The sequence below is a fragment of the Macadamia integrifolia genome, chromosome 7, assembly GCF_013358625.1.
Source record: "Macadamia integrifolia cultivar HAES 741 chromosome 7, SCU_Mint_v3, whole genome shotgun sequence".
NCBI lineage: Eukaryota > Viridiplantae > Streptophyta > Magnoliopsida > Proteales > Proteaceae > Macadamia > Macadamia integrifolia.
In genome coordinates, this window is record NC_056563.1 from 3,476,400 (window position 1) to 3,498,285 (window position 21,886).

Sequence of the window (21,886 nt, forward strand, 5' to 3'; positions counted from 1 at the left end):
GTGTTATGTGGGTACGTAATACTAAGAATCGGTTAGAATGAAGAGATCCAATAAGTAGTGACCCTATACGTTTGCTCTTTTTAAAACTTTCAATATGGGAGACCAACATCAAAACCCTTCACCTAAATCTCTAAAAGATAGGTTCTACCATGCTAGAACAACCCAACCTTCCTACATAGTTCTACCACAAGCCCAGGGCAATAATTTTGAACTCAAATCTCAATACATCACTATGTTGCCCCACTTCCATAGGTTGACCTCTGAGGATGCATACCTATTTCTAAGGGAATTTGAAGAGGTATGTGTTCTAATTAAGATCCAACAGCTTTCTGATGATGCTGTTAAGCTTAGGTTATCACTTTTGCATTAAAAGATCAAGCTAAGAAGTGGTTGTATGGGTTACCCACAAATTTCATAAACAGTTCACAATTGTCTTCCTTAAGAAGTTTTTCTCAACTCACAAGACCAATAAGCTTAGAAGTGATATCCTTCAGTTTAGGCAAAAGCCTAGTGAGTCATTTTCTAAACTTATGGAGAGATTAAGGATCTACTCTAAGAATGCCCTCACCATGGCCTAGACTTATGACATTTATGTTAAATAATTTATAAGGGTATTGATTACCTAACTAAAGAAATGATAGAGTCTATGTGCCCTGAGGGATTCACATCCTTTACAGATGAAGGAAAGGCATGGGAATTCTTACTGGACTTAGCTAACAAAACCCGTGAGTAGGAATCAACCCAAGAGAGTGAAAGAACCATAGGAGGAAAAGGATATTTTGTGGATGGTATAGTAGCCAAGGAAGTCCATTTGGATAGCCTAATCAAGAGAATTGAGACTATTGTTCCTAGAGAGCCATCATCAGTCAATTTGGTTAAGATTTGTGCTTGGTGCCAGTCCCCTGGACATGTCATAGAAGAATGCCCCAACACCTCTGGGGGCACTTCTAATGATAGTGTTAATGCCTTATACAAGAATAATCCATATAGTGACACCTACAATCTAGGATGGAGAAATCATCTAAATTTCTCTTGGAATTAAGGCAACCAAGCCGAGCCTTCCAATTTTCATAATCAAGGTCAACCTGGACTCCAAAGGGAGACAACAATCTTTTTTCAAAATACTTTTCCTAGGTCAAATGTAAGACCTCAGGCTAGTTTTCCTAGGGCCCCTCTCCTATCATCTTATCAGCAACTCCCTGGGTTTGCCAACACTAAGAGGCAAGTAGAATAAGTGACTTGGAAAAAAATATGGCCCTCCTCATGACAAGCCATCAAAATCTTACAAGAGAACTCACCCAAGTTGTCTCAATTATGCGTGAGAGGGAGAAATAAACTTTACCCAGTCAACCAGAGCCTAATCCGAGGCATCATCAGCCTGTTAGTTCATAAACACCAACTAATGCACCACTGAATATAGTACAAGGTTAGACCCAACAGGGGCCCTCTAACCAATGTAATATTGTTTATGCCCTTAGGAGTGGTAGAGAGTACCAACAGAGCGTTCCTAAATCTTCTCCATCTGTTACTCCTGTTAACTTTCCTTCAGTTGAGGACACAAGTGTGCCTCTTATTCTAGGTTCGTCTGATGAACCTAAAGATTCTTTTGAAACAAAAGATGATTTGGTTGAGGAAATAAAAAATGATTCTTCTGAAAAATGGCAAATCCCTAATAGTCCTTATGTTCATCCTGTCCCATTTCCTAATCGCTTGGTACACAAAAAGAAGACTACTTCCATGGATAAAATTTTAGAAGTCTTCAAAAATGTAGAAGTGAACATCTCTCTTTTGGATGCCATATCCCAGATCCCCGCCTATACAAAGATACTGAAAGATTTGTGTACTCACAAACGTATCACCAGTGTACCCAAAAAGGCGTTCTTGGCAGGTAACATTAGTTCCATAATTACTCAGCTTATAGCAGTCAAGTATAAGGATTTAGGGAGCTCTACCATATCTTGTGTCATAGGCAACACCTACATTGAGCATGCCTTACTTGACCTTGGCGCAAGTGTGAATCTTTTACCTTACCATGTGTACAAACAACTTGGATTGGGAGAATTGAAAGCCACTGGAACTACTATTCAGTTGGCAGATAGGTCTGTTAAGATTCTTAGAGGGATGATTGAGGATGTCTTACTAAAGGTGGGAGAATTTATTTTCCTATTGATTTTATTGTGTTAGATGCCAAGTCCTTCTCAACCAAGGATGAAATCCCAATAATTCTAGGAAGACCATTCTTGGCTATTAGTAATGCATTAATCAACTGTCGGAATGGTTTCCTAAGATTATCTTTTAGTAATCAAACTGTTGAGTATAACATGTTTAGAATAGGCAAGCAAACACATATAGAAGAAGAGATCAATATGCTTGAGGATTTTTTGGATTTTTCTGATGATTTAGTTACCAACTTTGATATTGATTTTGATTTAGAATTCCAAGATTGTATAGATGAATTGGATGATGATAGTGAAAATTTCTTTTCTGAAGTCTTGAGTCTTCACACACCTGTGGAGCCCTTAGGACCCCTTTCTAATTACATTCCCAAACATTCCATAGTTGAGCACCCTAAGCTAGATCTTAAGGAGTTGCCATCTGATTTGAGGTATGCTTTCCTAGGGCCTGACCGGACTCTTCCTATAATAATTTCTTCAAATTTGACTTCTAGCCAGGAAGAGGAGTTACTTAAAGTATTAAAAGATAATAAGGAAGCCCTAGGTTGGACTATGGCTAATATCAAGGGTATAAGCCCTTCTATTGTGCAACATCATATACATCTTATGGAGGATTCCAAACCATCCACAGAACCCCAAAGAAGAGCTGTCCCAGTAATGATGGAAGCCATTAAGAAAGAGATCCTAAAGTACTTAGATCATGAAATAATTTATCCTATTTCTGACAGCCAATGGGTAAGCCCAGTTCACGTAGTGCCTAAGAAGTCTGGTGTGACTGTAGTTCCTAATGCCAATAATGAACTAATTTCAACCCGTATCCAATCAGGGTGGAGAGTGTACATAGACTACAGGAAACTTAATGTGGTAACCTAGAAGGACCACCTCCTATTGCCATTCATTGATCAGATGTTAGAGAGGTTAGTTGGACATGAATACTATTGTTTTCTGGATGGATATTCTGGCTATAACCAGATCCCAATTGCTTTAGAGGACCAACATAAGACCACTTTTATATGTCCATATGGAACATTTGCTTACAGGCGTATGCCCTTTGGGCTTTACAATGCTCTTACTACGTTCCAACGATGCATAATGAGTGTCTTTTTTGACATGATCAAAAAATTCTTAGAAGTATTTATGGATGACTTTTCAATTCATGGGAATTCCTATTCTAAATGTCTTCATCATCTTTCTTTAGTTTTGAAAAGGTGCATATCTAAGAATTTGGTTTTGAATGGGAGAGATACCATTTCATGGTTAAATCTGGTATTATTTTAGGCCATGTAATATCAAAGGAGAGAATTAAGGTAGATAGAGCTAAAGTGGATTGAATTGATAATTTACCACCTCCTCAATCTGTTAAGGACGTTCGGTCTTTTCTAGGGTATGCGGGCTTCTACAGAAGGTTTATTAAGAACTTTAGTCAGTTAGCCCAACCTCTCACTTCATTACTTGCCAAAGATCAAATTTTTTAGTTTTCTAAAGAGTGCCTAGAATCCTTCAAACAACTTAAGAATGAGTTGACCATTGCACCCATTGTTCAACCACCTATTTGGACTGAACCTTTTGAACTGATGTATGATGCTTTGGATTTTGCCATAGGAGCGGTTTTGGGTCAAAGGATTAATAAGTTGTCCACTGTCATTTACTATGCTAGTAGGACCTTAAATGATGCACAACTCAATTATACAACCATTGAAAAATAATTTTTAGCTATTGTGTTTACATTAGAAAAGTTTCGGTCTTACTTAGTTGGTTCACATGTGGTGGTGTATACTGATCATTCTGCTCTCAGATACTTAGTTCAGAAGAAGGATGCCAAAGCCCTCTCATTAGGTGGGTTTTACTTTTGTAAGAGTTTGATTTAGAGATTAGGGATAAAAAAATGAGTTGAAAACCTAATTGCAGACCATTTATCCTGACTTCCCAATTCCTTGACTGTCGATTCTCCAGTCAATGAGAACTTTCTAGATGAACAATTATTTACAATGTCCAGTGAACCATAGTTTGCTGACATTGTCAATTTCTTAGTTTCAAGTGTGACTCCAGATCACTGGTCCACCCAAGATAAGTATAGATTTCATTCCCAAGTAAAGCACTTTTTCTGGGATGATCCTTATTTGTTTAAGATTTGTCCAGATCAAATTATTCCACGATGTGTTCCTGATCATGAGTAACATTCTATTCTCTCTTTTTGTCATGATCATGTATGTGGTGGACACTTTGGACATAAAAAGACTGCCACAAAGGTTCTCTAATGCAGATTTTAGTGGTCCACTCTTTTTAGAAATGCTTTTGATTTTTACAAGGCTTGTCCCGCTTACCAGTCTTTTGGCCATATCAATAAGAGGAACATGATGCCCCTCAATCTTATTTTGGTAGTTGAGATCTTTGATGTATGGGGCATCGATTTTATGGGACCATTCCCTAATTTCTTTGGGAATTTAAACATATTTTTTGTCGTTGATTATGTTTCTAAATGGATAGAGGTCATACCTTGTAAAACTAATTACCACAAAGTGGTGGTCCAGTTTCTAAAAGAGAACATTTTTTCCTGCTTTGGTGCACCATGTGTAATAATTAGTGATAGGGGTACTCATTTTTATAATCGGCCTTTTGAGGCCCTAATGAAAAAGTATGGAATCACCCATAAGTTATCTACCCCTTATCACTCCCAAATTAGTGGCCAAGTGAAGGTGTCTAATTGGCAGATTAAACAAATCTTGGAGAAAACTATTAATCCCAATCGTAAGGATTGGTCCCTTAAGCTCATTGATGTTTTATGGGCCCATCGGACTACATTCAAGATTGACCTTGGCCAATCTCCCTACCGTTTGGTGTATGGGAAAGTCTATCACTTACCAGTTGAGTTGGAGCATAAGGCCTTTTGGGCCATCAAGGAGCTCAACTTTGATTTGTATGATGTGGGAATTCATCGTAGGCTCCAACTATTTGAGTTAGTGGAACTTAGGAATGATGCCTATAAAAGTTCTAGGATTTATGAGGAAAAGACCAAAGTTTTCCATGAGAAGCACATTCTGTGCAAATCTTTTACAATTGGAGATGAGGTCTTATTGTATAACTCTCGATTGCATCTTTTTCCTGGTAAGCTTAGATTCCGATGGGATGGCCCATTTATTATCCATAATTTATATCCCCATGGGGCTGTGGAGATTTTGAATAAAAAAACAGGGGTAATTTCGAAGGTTAATGGTCAGTGTTTGAAATCGTTCATCGAGTTTCCTACTACTGGTAGTGAAGAGGTCATGGATCTCCATGAATCTCTTTACACTGATGATTAACTTTTAATCAGGTATAACCCCCTTGCATTGTCTTCGTTTTTAATTATTTCCATGCATTAAGGATATTGCATGACTTAAGTGTGGGGGAGGGAAACCAGTTTCTGTATTTTCCACTTTATTTTATTTGTTTTTTTTTTTTTTTTTGAGCTTGCTAAAGGATGAAGTCCTACTTTGGATTTTGGCTAATGATCATACCATTCGGTTGCTTAATGTATGAAAATAAAAGTTTTGACTAAGGTACCCATTTTGAACGTATAAAAACCCTGTTGAGAAGAAAAAAACAAGCTTATGTCTTGAGATGGGACTTTCTTTTGAAAAATAAAAGACCCTTGTTTTATGGTGTTGGACCAGATGTAAGTCTATGGGTTCCTTGTACTTTTGATTTGGAGTTGAGACATTCTTTTTAATTTGGCATGAGTTGATAAATGCACAATTTTAAATGAAATGTGAAATATGGTATAAAGAAGAATAAGAGTTGATTCCCTTGGAACTAGACAGGTCATTGCACCTCAGGAAGCTTGGTGTCTTGATCGAAATTCCTAGGGAGGAAACTTCTGAAAGAACTCTAGTATCACTGTCTTTGTGTGCATATGCAAAAATTAAAGCTACATAGTAACTTGGATGTCATTCAGGCCAAAAGTAGTGGAGTAGAATAGAGTTTATTAAGCAAAAAAATGAGAAAAAAATGTACAAATGTCATTAATGCTTGGTAATATGTTTTGGTCAAAAAGACTCCAACGCCTTAGTCATTGGTTCTCTATTTCTTCACAAGTGATTTTACCTTAAGATAAGGATGTTTTGAAAGAGACGAGGTGAGTTTCAAATTAAGAAATATGCTAGTGCCCAGAATTGACAAAGGGTAATAAAAGTTCAAGTGTGGGGGTCCCTTGTAAGAAAAATTATCTTGGCTCCGAATCGGTATGGGCCTTACCTTTAGCCAAGGTTGGGATTTATTTATTATGAATTTTGGGTGTATATTCACTGCAAACACCTATGAGACACAACTCGTCAACTAGGGGTCACCTAAAGGTTTAAAGGCTTGTTGCACATGCTAAGTGCAACCATGATTCCTACGAAAGTGAGTTAGGTTTTTTATTTTTTTTTCTTTTTCATTTTATTTACTCGAGGAATAACAAAGTCTAAATATGGGGGAATTCTGATGAGCACATTTATGTATGAAATCTAGGGTAGTAAAACATACATTTTATATATTTAGAATGGAGCTACCTTGGGTTTTACTCTTTTTTTGCAGGTTTTATATTTTTAAGGATTTAAGGACTACCGGGCAATATATCTCTAATTTTACACATAAAGAGGTCCTATTTCTTTTCATGGTTACGAAGATGATGAAATTATGAGCAAGATGGTCGTGTTCAATTGCAAGTACTCATTCGTTTGGTCAACCATACAAGTGATTATTATTTTCAGGTCAGAAAAAGAATAATAGATCAGAACTGAACCGAGATGCAGAACCAGCCCATCTGCAGTTGTTCTAAGGGTATAAAGAATATTCTAAATGCCAACAAGGATCGATGGACTATATCCTTAAGTGATTGAAGATTCATTTTTGGAAACAACAACTACCTAGCGTAGTTGGTGAGTTGTGGTGTGCAAAATCCCTTGCTTATTAGGAGGTCTCAAGTTCGGAACCTCTTAACTGCCATTTTATTGAGGTTTTTCTTTTAGAAGATTTCTATTTCGTACTCATCACTCAAAGGAGGTCGACCAAAGGGTTTCTTAAGGAGAGAGAAATAAGAAAATAAAGAGAAAAAAGAAAAAGGAAGCAAAAAAAGAAAAAAATAATTAAAAAAATCGTTCAAGATGCTGCCCACATTTGAAGAAGAGAGAGAAAAAAATAAAAAAAGAAAAAAGAAAAAGGAAGCAAAAAAAGAAAAAAATAATTAAAAAAATCGTTCAAGATGCTGCCCACGTTTGAAGAAACGAGAAAAAAATAAAAAAAGAAAAAAGAAAAAGGAAGGAAAAAAAGAAAAAATAATAATTAAAATAAATCATCCAAGATGCTGCCCACTTTTGAAGAAGAGAGAGAAAAAAATAAAAAAATAAAAAGGAAAAAGGAAGCAAAATCGTTGGAAATTCCCTACTTCCTATAATTCTCTATCTTCTCTCTCCTCAACCTCATCAACAAGATAAAAAAAAAAATCTTTTTTTTAGAAGCTAAAATCTTTAGCTTTCCTCCCCCATTCTCTATATAATAGAATTAACACAAGGGGAGGAGGCAATTCATTCTTCTTCTAAGATTTTTTTTTTAGTTTCTTTATCTCTTTCTCTAGCTCTAGTTCTAAGTTTTTGCTTTAAACACTTTTGTAAGTTCTTTTTATTCAATTAATGCAAGCACTTTTGTTTTTGATTTAGTCTTTTATTTTTATTGTTTAAGCAATTCAAGTTGTAATTTTCAAGTTCTAGTTCTAGTTCTAGGCTTAGTTCTAGGCGACAAGAACAAGCTATGAAGCATGTCTTTCAAGTTCAATTTATTTTTTCTTCAAATTTGTTTTCTCTAGTAGTAGAAATTTCAGATTTGGTTTATTCCAGATTTGGATTTTAGTACTGATAGTATCTCAAATTGATCAAGTTTTCAGTTCAAGGGTTGAAGTTCAAGTAAGTAGGTTCCTTCAATAGTCTTCTCCCCCCCCCCTCATTCCCTCTTCTGACTACCCTTTCTTTCTTAATTTAGGATTTTAATTTCAGTCGTTACATTATTGCTATCCATTTCCCCCAAGGTTCATGGCTAGTGTATGTGTTGGTTTTGCCCCTCCTAGCGATAAGATCATCAATTTATTGTTTTTATTTTAATTGTCTCTCTTTCCTTTAAGCCAAGTAGAGTAACCCTTGTAAGAGTGACTCTCTAGTCAAGTAGGGAAGTTCATAGTATGATGCATCCCTCGGGTTAAGTAGAAAAAACTATTTGTGAGTCTCTCTCTAGCTTTATCCCCTTTCTTTTACTTTATTTTTATTTCAGTATTTTTTTCCTTTATTATTATTTTTTTTAATTGCGTGGATTGTTTATTTTCAGTTATTTATTTATTTAATTTTAATTGCGTGGCTTGCGTCTTTAAATTCTTAGATGACGAATGGTTAGGACGTTATTTTAGATACATATGTTTAGGACGGTAATTAGAATTATATCACAATCATTAATCAGTTCACTTTCGTATTATTAAAAGAAAAAAAATAAAGTGGTTGCTCTCCCTGTATTCGACCCGTAGCTACACTGATCCGTACGCTTGTAGTTACATTTTAAAATCTCAAACACACTCCTTTTTCATGTGACCCTTTGCCTCACACCAGAAGAATTCTATGCCACTAGTGTCCTTTTGGCCTACAATTTGATGTTCTTTCCTTGAGTGGAAGTTTTTTTCCTTCCTATAGGGTGTGAACCTCCCCTTCTTGGAGAACCTCCTGGTGTTCCTTATTTGTCCATCAGATGATGTGCCTTTGCTCTAAGTGACATTGGCACTCTCTACCTTGGTCCTGTTTATGGTACCCTCTTCCTGAGTAACCACTATAATCAGCTCATCTACACCCCCGCTTATCCTTCAATGCATTATAAGTGGTCCCAATATGCTTGTACATCTCTAGAAGGGAGTTGAGGGCTATAGTCACTAGGAAATCATCATCAAAGTTGATTCCCAGCTCCCTGATTTTGTTTCTCAAAGAAACTAAACCCAATGTATGATCTTTGGCATTGTCAACCCCATCAAACTTGGAGATTACTAGACTATTCATGAGGTCACCGCTAATTTCTTTGATGAGCCAAACTTAGCCTTAATGGCTTCCAGATACTCAACTGCAATATCTTTCATTTTTATACTATCATTTACTGTTGCGGGAAAAACATTCTTTATAACTGTTAATGCTTTCCTATTAGCAATTACCCATTTCTCATAGCCAGTCTTCTTAGTATTGGTGCTATCTTCAATTAGTGAAGCTAGCCTAGGTACCCTAGTACAAAGGTCTAGGTCACTTCTTGAAGTTTTGACCAGTGAATCTAGGGATCTGTAGGAGTCCATAACTATTAGATATCATGTTTAATGGTTTAACGAAAATCAAACTATTCACAAATCATGTAATGATAACTCATACATATATTTTGAGCATAAATTACTTATTAACAATACTGATGTTACAATGTCAAATCATTAAAAATACATAAGAGTCAATCATAATTACCATCCTAACCTTTGGGTTTGAAATGCACTGGTCTACTTACGATTTTGCAATTACTGCGAGAACCTTATAACTTTTGAAGAAACTGTCATCTTTAGGTGAACAATAACTTCTAGGACTAGGTTTTCCCTATGCCTGTGTGTATTCTCAATTAACTTGGACAATGCTACCTTTGGGTGAACATTATCATCCTTGCTGCCTTTATAATTCCATGAGTTATGTCACCATTACAATGAGTTTGGTTCTACCACTTTAGTGGATTCAAACCACCCTCACTTAATGGTACATAACACTGTTATGACAGCTAATGGAGTGGGATTCATTTGTTTCATAAGGAATAATACATGACATGTAATGTAATATAAAATAACACACAATTAACTAGGGCATTTTAGTAGTTATTTGGCTAGATTTGAAGCCAATTATAGGTCAAACAACGATTGATTTGCTCTGCCCTACTCCTAGCAAGATAGGGAGTGAATAAAAATAGTTTAATGTCCCCAGAGAAAAAAAAATTTGACCAAACGAACCATCTATTGATACCAGAAGTACTCATATTATATGTTAAATTGATGAGCACGAAAAAACAAAACCAATGCAAAAAAACTATGTCAAAAAATTCGTCCCAATGTGCTCTCAGGCGCAGCTTGAAGCTGCTGTATGTATACACTTATGGGCCGATCTAAACCGGTCTAAATCAAACCAAAATTAACTAGCCGATCTAGATTGAATAGGGCCAGATCAGTTGACCGATCGGGTTATGGATTGGTTCACAATTTTAGGTTGGGTTAGCAGATTGGTCAATGAATTTGGTTGGCTGGGCCAAGGGTGAGTCGAATTGAGTCAACCCAAGTTGAATCAGACTGGTTTATAAAGTCAATTCGAAAACCCTACTGGATTGACCTAACGATGACTCGTTGTCACTGGGTTAAGCACGTGATCATTACATGATTTTTGTGATAGTGCATGAGGCCATTTCTAACTAAGTGCTATATATTATAGTGGTCATGATCACGAGCCCTACAGCCCTATGCCAAAAAAAATTCTATTCAGAGGAAAGAAAAAATCGACAGTGTCGTGTTTTAACCAAAAACCCCTCCCTAACCTGTTTTCACCTTTACTTTACCAATTTCTTTTTCTTTTTTTGGATTCTAACATTGAGAAGGTGGCTTTGATACCACTTGCTAGAGAAAAACTCTGAAGGATTTTCTCTTTCAGTGATTAGAACACTTAGATAAAAGGAAACCTAAAAAAAGGGTCTTAAAATAGGGTGGGAGAAGAATATTTGTTGAGCATATGCGAAATTCTCCTTACCTTAAGATCTAGAACATACTTGGGTTGAATGACGATGTGTTATTTTTTTTTTTTTTTTGTCCTTGTTAGCAACCTCGACCATATGGCAGTGATGACATGGCCAATTCGGGTAAAGTGTGCTGATAGTGATGATATGGCATTGTACGGTCTCTACGATTAGACAGTAGTGGTGTATGATGTGTTTGGAGTGATTTGGATCATCCATGGTACGTGGTGCAGATTCCCAAGCCCAAAATTGGTAAATTTAGCCTATTTTTACTTAGGCGTTCTTTTTTAGCATTGAAGATGATTTATTTAGAAAACAGATCCTCTATATAACAATACGAGCATAGAAAATTCTTTCCAACGCACTCGGTTTTATCTCGTTTTGATATCGAATGAAGAAGTTATGGCATTCGTAATGTTCAGAATTTTGGTCTTTTTATGATTGAGTCTAATGATTGGGTATTCTGTAACATTGTAGAGCTTCAAGTCGTGGTTCATACCCTTTTTGTTGTTGTATTAGGAAGTTATGGTGATTTCTGCTGGTGGGGGAGTTTCAACAAATCTTTTTATGTATTGAGGGGTTTGAGGGGTCTTAGTAAAAATATTTGAAGATTCAGTCAAGGGGGCTTTTAGCATTGGTTTTTGAAGTTAAAGGGGCATGGTTGTAATAAGCGAAGTCCTTGGAAACCCTAGATCCAAGGATGTGGCTGAGCCACGTTTCCTAAGAGCCCCCATATGAGGGCACGCACCACTTTGTGCTAACACTTGGCACTGAATATGTTGTCACGAGGCTCCTGGTTAGTTAAGTCCATCGTGTATGTTACTCCATGATTCACCAAATCACATATGCTTAGGTGCTTAGCACGCACGCGTGTGCATGTGCCAATGATTCCCATCGACGAGATCAGGTTGATTGAGATGCGTAGGAGCTGATCCAAGATTCCCTGATAATACCTACTTTATTTGGCTTATCTACGGCTTCTCACCCTTTGTGCTACACCAACCAATAACGAAGCGACAATGCGCCTGTCAACTGATGTCACCATTGTCCGTTGTGTCAGCCTGCATTAGTGCAGATGCACCAGATCTACTATCCATTAGATTAATCTAAGGGTTGAGATTAAGGCACCGTTTAAGATAAATCCAACGGCTGAGCTGTGCCGCCATACCGCATACTATCAGCATGTACTGCACCACCTCAAAAGATTTTGAATGGAATGTTTTGATTGGCCAAACTTTAAATGGTCATATCTTTTGATCTACAAGACCAAAATGGTCCATCCAAGATGTTACTTCTTCAGTTTTTCATGCTCTATAAATTGGAAGGTTGAAATAGGTTTTGAAGTGAAGATACCCACCGATTTTGTGGTTGAAGCTTCCCCCTCTTTGGTTGATCTTTGAATGGGTTTATTGCTTGATGTGAAGGGTTTAACTCTACTAAAGTGAGGTGAGAAGGTAGTTGAGGTCTTTGATGTTTCATTGACCAAATAGCCAAGAGAATAGGTGAAAAGAAGAGGAAATGAGGTTTAACTTCGTGCATTAAACTTAAGAAGACAAGGGAGAGAGTGTATGAGGTGTCATGCTTGTAGTATCTACTTGAAGATTCGAGTTTTCTATAGAAAAGGAGTGTTGAAGATTCTAGAGTGCAAACTTGCTCTGAGACAACTCTAGGAATATCAAACAAGGACTGTGAGACTCTCTAACCCTAGATTTACATTGCAAAATTTTTCTGTAATGATGTATGTATGCTAGTTGTAATTGTTAACTTTGAGAATGCAAGCTAGCCTAAGCTTGACTATTGGAAAATTTGTATAAGCCCATATTTACTATTTCCTCTTTGTATAAGGTATTTAATGGGTGCACCCTTGTAGTGGGTGTTGCAAATTGTATCGGCACCATGTGTGCCTTCTCAGCTGTATATTAGAAAAATTGAATGTGGGTGCTCCCAACTCTAGGTGTAATTAAAGTAATGTACTAGATAGATATGAAGCCTTTACATGCACTACTCCAAGACAAGCATCTTGATGAACCTCGTAAAAAATCCTATGTTGTGCACGTGGATTTACTATTTGTATTGTACTACATAGAAGTGTGTGAAATGTGGAATGGGTGTACAATTGCATGTGCCTATGAGAGGCTAAGCATGCATACAAGTGTGTGCTAGCAAGTATAATATTTTACAGATATTGCCAAGTCACCGTATACGTCAGTTGTGAAAAAGAATTGAACTCACTGATTCACCTCCTCTCAGTGACTACCAGGTTACAGCACAATGTCCCTAGTGCAAGTCCTCCCTCTCAATCTTCTGCAGTCTTCCACCATAGTTCTCTTCACAGTCTTGAGAGGAAACTATGATTTTACATAGTGGTAACTACAAGGATAATAGAGACTATATATAATAGCTCCCTAGCCCTAATCCATTTCAACAATAGATTGGACTTGACTTATCCTCATTGATTGGACCTAACAACTATGGTACTCCCAATGTATCACTTGCATTAATGAAGCCCCAAAACCCAACAATATATTTCAGAAGCATTCTAATCACTTTTAAGCTTCCTATCCAACTCCAAAATAGTTGCTTAGAAGAGCACTTTTCCTAATACCTCTCTAGAACATGAATCACACATTCTAGTTGCTTTCAATCTTTCTATCTGCATCCAACATATTATCATATCATTGATATAGACACTGCTTGTCTGCCACCATAATTATGATTCAGAAGATTTTTTTTTTTTTTTTTTTTTTTTTTTATTTCCGAAGACTATTTCATAGTGATTATTATATGAATCGCAATCTTAATGGATCTTTTAAGTACTGGTGCTTCTTACATTTTGATTGAAAGTTTGATTATGTGTGTGTTTTCCAATGGCCATTTATTTTTAAAAGATTATATATTCAGTTATCTTCAAGGTTCACATTTGACTTAAAAGGAATCATAAGCGATTAATAAATAAAAAATTAGTATTTGAAAGAATAAAACAAAGATTTCAAATAGTGACCATATCCCCCTAAAAACTAGAAGTTAGATTTCAGTGAGATCCACTGAACTTGGAAACTATGATACATGAACCAACATCATTAGCTAGACCTCTTTCTTTTCTAATTTTCCATATAATAGTATACTAAATGCTAACCAAAACCAACATGATCAAGCCAATCCTCCTTACTCGTTGGGCAACACTTTATTTTCTAGGCCATTTTTAGGGTTTTCCTAAATTTATAATGTCATTAAGAGAAGGCTAACAAGTAGGCTCACTCTCTCAACTTTTAATCTTGTAGGCTAGTGGGTTCCATGGTTTTATGTATCAAAATTGGATCGGCTATATCAGCCTATTTTTATTATTATACACAAATAAGTCATAATTGATATTGATACTTGAACGTTACCAAATCAATAATAGCAGAACATGGGATGATAAAATAATCAGAAAAAATTAAGTATCGGGCTTTTGATAGATAAAACAATCCGATCAGATTTGATATAATTCATACGTATTGATACCGATATCGATTTCAAAACCATGGTGGGCGCCTCATATCAGCTCAAAAAACCAAAAGATGATCCCATATGGAGGTAAGAGACTCACTAATCAAGTCAATGATATATCCTGATCATATATATGTGAGTGAATGTGTTTTTCTAAAGAGAAAATTATTGAAATTTAAGCGTGCCATAATCTTATCATATGAAGATCATGTTTGGTGTCACATTTTCAATTTCATGATGGTTGATAGTTGATGATATGCCCCATTCCTTTTCAAGGGGACCACTCTGCTCCCTCTTTCCCCAACCTCTTGATTTAACGTCACCACCCTTCTCAACTTTCTCATCTTATGATGCTCTTTGGGCTTACAATTAAGATTCTCTCCAGGTTTCTTATGTTAGACATGATTGAACCCACACATCACCCACTGCCTTAAATTAGGTTTCGTCTCCAAAGAGGAACTAACTATACCACAACAAATTAATTACAAAAGGGTTAAAAAAAGAAGCACCCAACCATGATATCTCTCTATTTTGGAGACGAGCAATTCAAAGAAGTATATGTTTATAATGGACAGTGGAAAGTGTTTGGCTCACCGTCCTTTTAGACTTTATACATTTAAAAGTGATTAGGGATTAATAAATTTTCACTAGATTCATCTAAGAGATCTCTAGCTAGCTAACTATATATGATAGGGTGGGCCAGATCTAATGCTCTCCATATGCCCAACTGTAACTTAGCTTAGTTGGCTTTTTAGGGTGGGTCACATCTAATGGAAATCTCCATATGCCCAACTGTAACTTAGATTAGTTGGTTTTTCACTTAAAAAAAAGAAAAAATATGGTGTGTTTGGTGGTCATTCAAAAAATGTTTCTGACATTTTTTCGTTTTAGGGAAATAAGAAAATTGAATCTTCCGTTTGGTGTCCACAATTCGTTTTTTCATTTTTTCGAAATGAACCAGGTAAAAAAAACAAGAAACGAGAAATGTTAGAACATGGTTATCATGTTTTAATATTTGAGTTTTCTCTCAAAATGTATTTTGATACAAAAATGGAAAGTTCTGATTTTAATACGAGACGACATTTCTAGAACAGAATAACTACCAAAAGCAGCCTAACAGCAAAAGACTACATAGTTATTTATTTATTTATTTAAAAAACCTCAATAACATCTAAATTACCTTCAAAAGGAACCACTTTTTTTTTTTTTTAACTTCATTAACAACTAATTCCACCCCCCCCCCTTTTTTCATTATTAAATGGGCTATATTAGAAAGTGTCATCTGCAAATTTAATATTTGCAGATGACGAATTATTGTTTTGCCATGTTACAACAGGGGACGTGCATACACGAGAGCGGATCAGGTTCATATACGAGAATGTACGAAAAAGGTCATGGTCTGTGAATATAGAATCAATTTTATCTCTTTTCATTTAATTGATTTTATATCCACGGATCAAGAGTGTACAAGAACATTCTCGTACGTGAACCTGATCCGTTCATTGCATACACTCCTTATTGGCCATTCTTGGAACCTTCTCCTTTTGACACAACTTTTCCCTACCACAATTGCTAGTATATCTTTTCCATTCATATATCCTCAAGACAAACACAGTTATTTACCCCACTGTCCAAATCTGGTCTACTTTCAATTAAGATGGCAGCCGCTACCTTTGTTAATCACGCATTGGCAAACTACCCGAGTGTTTGGAAATTGATTTGGCTTCTTCTCGACCCCAAATTTAAATCCTTTCTTTGGAAAGTCCTCATTTGGGGATGCATAACAAAGGATCGATTGGGTCGCTTTTGTCTATTGACAGGATTCAAATTCTCTCTAGTGCCACTAGAGGCCATCACACAGCCAACGATTGGGAGGACACACCCTTGTGTTGGGTTGCATGTTTGAGTCCTCCTGGCCATTGAACACATGCTGGGCCTCCAGTGACACTGGAGAGGATCCGGTTCCATAGGTGCAACCACTGTGGAATAGAAAACAAAATTGATTGGCAATTATTCATGCAATTTCTCTAAACACATCCGGGTACGAGGATCTCTTAGCTTCCACACTGAGTTGCTTGAAAAACCAACCATACTGGACCTTATATCCACCTTTCTCTCTCATAATCTCTTTCTTTGAAAGAGCTTGAGCTCATTTTGTCTACTTTTTCCATCACTATGTATTTTCTCTGGTGCACCCATAACCAACAACATTTCAGTCAGTCCAAACCCAACCCATCACATCTGTTATTTAGGGTATATGTTTGGCCCTGCTACCCCAAACCCACCCTGGCTCACCTTAAGCTCAAGCAAGGCCTGGGCTGAGATACCTTGATCTTGAGGGCGGGTCAAAGCTGAAATTTCTGGCCCTGGATCAGGCTAGGCCGGGTCAAGGTTGACGCGTCGAGTTGAGCTTGGCCCAACCTAACCCTGTTTTAAGTTATATTGTAAAATACATATTGATATAATATATTTTCTAAGTACATTAAACACATTTTATTAAATAATAAATTATCTATGAAGATAATAAGTAATATAATATATTTTATTAGGATATTAATTTATGTAAAATTAATGGTTTTCTCCCTAGCCCTGCCCAACGTTGACTCAGGGTCAGGGTTGGATTTTTTAGACTTTAACGGTCGAGCTAAGCCTAGGCCTAGCTAAAGGGACTCAGGGTTGGCCTTTGTTTCAGCCCTTTCTATTACAAACAATCTTTCGCAGGGAGCGTGATCTCAATAGCCATACTTCCATTGAACCTCCATCTTCCTTTGATCTACAAGGTGATTCACCCACCAGCCAGGATTGTCACACCCCATTCACATAGAACCGGACCGGTGTTAACTCCGGTTAACCTAAATCTGGCAGGATCATCTGATACAGTATCCAACCACAGCATACACACAACTAAGAAAATGTTCAATAGTTCAACGGAAGACTTAATTTACCTGTAAATATCCCCAATATACTTGATACCCAAATTGTAGTACATAGTTAAATACATGTGGGCCCGCAGGCATGATATTTACACAAAAAGAATACAATTTACATATCAAGTACACAAAAGGGATCATCAAAAGAATCAAAAAGTAACCCTGTATAGAGTCACTGCTGTTGTCCCACAGCACAAGCCTCGCACGTGCAATTCGTGCCGTGCTCATAATCCTCGGGAACCCACCAATCCTCCTCGGGGAATTCCACTGTGGGGCCCGACCCTTGATCCTCAGGCTGGTGACCTGCAAAATCATCTAAAAGAAGTGCACATGTGGGATGAGCTCACTAGCTCAGTAAGTGAAAAGGACGACCACACAACAGTCCACACAACAATCACAACCATATGCACTATATGCTATACAATTCATTTTTAATCACATCCACCTAAACAACATTATTAAGTCTTGGGTTTAGTGCTACTACAACCACAATGCGCATATACTCCGGGTACGAGCCGCGAACTCCATCCCGTGATACGCCCATAGGGCTGTCGGAGAAGGCCCACCGTGAGTACTCGAAAAAGTAAAACATGCTGACCACCGGCTCTCAACATAAAAGTAAATGACAGAAAATAAAGGTGCTGACTCCAGCAATTTAAAAGCAGTACGATTGGCCCTCTTGAATATACCACCGAGGTTGCCGACTGTCCAAATGACCAGCCGGGCGTATGTCTAACTGCCACAGTGACCCGACAACCGTGATCACTGCTTCCCCCCAAATGGTAACCCAACACCTCAACCCCTGTTGGGAAGGGTCATAGCATGGGAAGATGATAATCCTAAACCGCATGCTCTTATATGACATAGTACGATTGCATAGTGCCACCGCGTCCCATTCCACGGGCCACCAATGCATTCGTTTCTAAGCCGACTATGGCATCTAGTCTATTAATGCATTATGCACAATGATGTCAACATTCACCACATAAGCACATCATCATTTGACATGGAGGAAATAAACACAATACACATGGCATAAAAATATGAGGATGGTTAAGCTATATATAAGTTGCATAATGACATGGCTAATCTAGATACGATTTAATGTATGCCAAACAAGCCTTAAAATAATGTCAAACGTCATTTCCCCACTTACCTGTTGTGTACAAAGATTCACATCCGGTACGGGTGAGATCCGGTGTGAGAAGCGTAAGTTTTGGTGAACCTATCATAAGTGAATGAGGTTAGTATTTCGCCACTTTGGGGTCAAAACTAACAAGATTTGATGATAAAATCATGTTTTGAAGCCTAAAAGAAGGTCGCACATCCGTTTTGGGTCCATTCGGATGTAAAAATCACGTTGGGAGCCTCTCGGGTGAATCGGACAGCCCACTTGTCTTGACCCACCGGTCATGACCGGTAGGCAAGTCGGCCTGCCGGTAGGGGCCCACCGGTGCAGACCGAGGGCCTGCTAGGATCGGTGGGCAGGTTGGCCCGTCGGTCGGCCCGCCAGTAGGGCCAGCCGGTTGGCCCCGAGGCCCTGTCCTCTCAGGTGGGTGCCCTCAGGCGGGCCATTTGGCCCACCGGTCTTGGCGGAAAAATGTCATTTTCTCCAAAACCTTTCCCAACCTTTGGGGAATCAAATGGGGTTTTTCTAAACCCATTCTTCACACATTCAAGGTCTCATAAAATGGTTCTAACCTAGATCTAGGTTAGATTTAAGGAATGGAAGCCATCTTACCTTCTTTGCTCAAGAACTCTTTCAAAAACCCCAAAATCACTTCAAATCCCCAATGCTCCTCCAACCGTGGAAACACTTTTTCAAATCCTTCAAAATCAACACATAAACCATCTATTAAACCTTAGATTCATCATCTCAAGGGGAATCTACAAGACCTCAAGAAACTCTATCTAAATCAAGGGTTTTATTTGGGTATGGTGAAAGTTTAAGAACATAGCCTTTGCTCACCTCTAAGCGTAGATCTCGTGTTAGAGATTACTCTTCCGGCGTCTGAATGGGAAGATCAAACCTTGGCGCCGCTTAAATCCATTTCTTCTTCCTCTTCCTTCCCCTTTCTTCTTCTTCGTTCTCTTTTCTCCTTTCTTTTCTCTCTCCTCTTAACTTTTCTCACCAACTATTCAGTGTAATAAATGAGATATGAAAAACATAATAATAGCTATTTATACTTCCTGAAAACCATTAGTAACACATAGGTGGGTCACTCAGGTGGGCGGATGCGCCCACCTGTGACCGACCACCTGAGAGCCGAAAATTGACCAACAAGTGGGATTTTGATGGAATTCGACTCTCGGCATGAATCTCACTCTCGGCATAAGGTATATTATACGTATGCGCTTTAGGATACGGCTACATACCTGCTTTATCCGTACATGGCCTTATGATATGTGCAAGTACACGGCTTGGGTACACCTGTCTCCTCTGGCACTGACTCGGACTTGTCTGGCCAACCGGTGTTCAAAGTCACCCTTGCCATCATGGTCCATAAGGAAACCGCCTTAACACTCTCCGGTTCGGGTCTTGCATGGTCAAACCGGGTTAACCGTGTAATTAGACCGGGTTTAAAACGTAAGGTATCACAAGGATATTGAACCACCAGCACTCAACTCAAGTACAAATCTTCCAACTAATACCACTCCAATTCTTATCTTTGATTGCAGCTTTGATCCAACATCCAAGGAAGCGGGTTGCGGATCTTTGCTTATTTTTAACCATATTTTCCGATTGCCAAAACCGACTATATCAGATTTATTATTTTCCTTACCATTAAAAATATATATAATAATAATAATAATCATAATAATAATAATAATAATAATAATAATAATAATAATAATAATAATAATAATAATAATATGGGCCCCAATATCGGATTATTGGTGCTAATATATTTGGGCTGTGCCCAAAAGAGCCCATTTCTTTGAGCATGAACCACGCCTAATTGAGGGCTGGTGTTAGTAGGACCAGTTTTCCCATTAAATGTGATAAGTTTCTATCAAAATAAAGTACAAATTAAGTTCAATAGGCCTGTTGGTTGGAGTTATTTATGTCGATCAAAAACTGTGAGTAGATTAGGTTAAGCTAATAAGGCTTAAATTGTTAAGCTTGCCTGACGACTTTTGGTTTCTCCTAAGGGTGTCAAAGGGCCGGGTTGTGCTGGGTGTTTTAAAAATCCCAACCCAACTCTAAGGTCTCTTACTTCAACCCAAGTCCAACCCAGTCCTATCTAAAGCTGGGTTATCTCAGCCCAGGCCCAAAGCTGTCAGTCTTAGCCCAACCCCGCCCAACCTTGATGGACCCCTGATTGCACTCAGTATAGCCCAACCCATCCCAGCCTTGTACTAATGATTATTTGGTTGCTTGATCTTGATGTATTGCAGAGGTCAAACAAAGGTTTTTGTATATATGTAGATTGTGGAAAACGAAAGAATTTTTGCAGACCTTTTACTATATGTATCCATTTATAATTATTAATATATTTATATTATCTTGTACTTAACATGGTTGGGTTGGGCTAGGTTGAGACCTCAACCCTAGCCCACCCTATTTCAGCCCAAGTCCTGTTCGGGCTCAGATGAGTTAGGGTGGATTTTGGCTGATCGGGCTTTTTTGACACCCTAGTTTCACCTACAGCTTTGTGGCCTCAAGTGCTTAAACAACTATATTTATGTGATAAATGCTTGCTTCAGGATATGGTTCCCAAATATCAATTTGGTTTGATCCATGGATTCCTTTTGTTCCCTACTCCATGATTCCCTCTACCTATTCCACGGAATCCCACTTATTCTACTGTTGATACGTTGATTGTTTATGGCCATTGGAATCAGGTATTATTTTCCTCTCTTTTTTCCTTCATGGTTACTTAAGTTAATATTGAAAATTCTTGTAATTCAAATAGCTGTGACAGTCCAGAAATTTAAATCCTTTATCTATGTTAGATTCATGCCCAAACCAAATGTTATGCAATATGAAATATTTTATATGTACATTTGATTTTTTTTTTTTTTTTTTACCAAAATAAATGTACATTTGATTTAATTTCTACTTTAATAATTAAGTGGTACCATTTTGATAACTTTGCAGGGATCACTACTCAGTGGTTGAGCAAAAAGCATAAAACCAAAGGAATGTCAATGAGTCTACAGAGAGAGAGAGAGAGAGAGAGAGAGAAAGAGACGGAGGTGATCATGTGGTTCCTGAGCCATGCAGATCTCATGAGGGATTTTTCACATCTTTCTGTGCTGCGTGCTCATGCTGAGCCACCCCCTTTTTTGTGTTTTGGTAAACACCCCACCTTCTGATCAGTATTCAGTACCAAAATGTAACATTTTTTGCTGCAAATAAGAAATTCTCAGGAGGACTTTTCTCAAATTCTGTGCAGTGTTCTCAATTAGCTATGCTTAGTGCCCAAATGTAACCTTTTATGCTGCAAATAAGAAATTATATATCATTTATCCAAAAAAGAAGTAAATTATGTTCCAAAGGCT

The 21,886-nt window shown here is 37.6% G+C and overlaps 1 non-coding gene across 1 annotated transcript; it reads right to left on the reverse strand.

Moving 5' to 3' along the window:
- Positions 1-470: 470 nt before the first annotated feature.
- On the reverse strand, positions 471-576 carry LOC122085328. Its single transcript, XR_006142101.1, has one exon. It is a non-coding gene; the product is annotated as a small nucleolar RNA R71 (small nucleolar RNA).
- Between the last annotated feature and the right edge of the window lie 21,310 nt (positions 577-21,886).